The sequence below is a fragment of the Sebastes umbrosus genome, chromosome 4 (assembly GCF_015220745.1).
Source record: "Sebastes umbrosus isolate fSebUmb1 chromosome 4, fSebUmb1.pri, whole genome shotgun sequence".
In the NCBI taxonomy this organism is placed as follows: Eukaryota; Metazoa; Chordata; class Actinopteri; order Perciformes; family Sebastidae; genus Sebastes; species Sebastes umbrosus.
Window position 1 is genome coordinate 5,892,239 of NC_051272.1, and position 516 is coordinate 5,892,754.

Below are 516 nucleotides of genomic sequence, written 5' to 3' on the forward strand. Positions count from 1 at the left end.
TAGATCAAGTGTTTGAGAAGTTACCACATCATCCAGATTAGACTCATCTATCACCTGATATTTGTCTTTAAACAAAGACTGAATATGAGCCTGTTGATGTTGCCTGTCATGATTTTACTGGACCAGCTTTAAAGGTATCACTCTGTCCAAAACCTGCTCTCACACCTATCTTAAAAAACTTCATCAGTGTAGGTTTCAAATGAACGTTTTTGTGACTTAACTAAACGAACTTTGAGGGGGGAGGGCGCTGAATATTTGAATTTCTTTGCCATCAGATTAATCACATTTATGCACATAGTACATACTTTTTTAGGCTAAAATGAATGCAGTCTGATACAAGAAACCTGCAATAAATCCTACCTTCATAAAGATTATAATGTTCAGTTTTTTAGAGATACTGACAGGTGTTTCCACTATTTTGTCCACCCAGTTTATATCAGTGATGGTAGGCTACATAATAGAAACACCTCTCTGGAAACCTACAGCCTCCAAAATGAGCATAAAGTTGAATCTCTA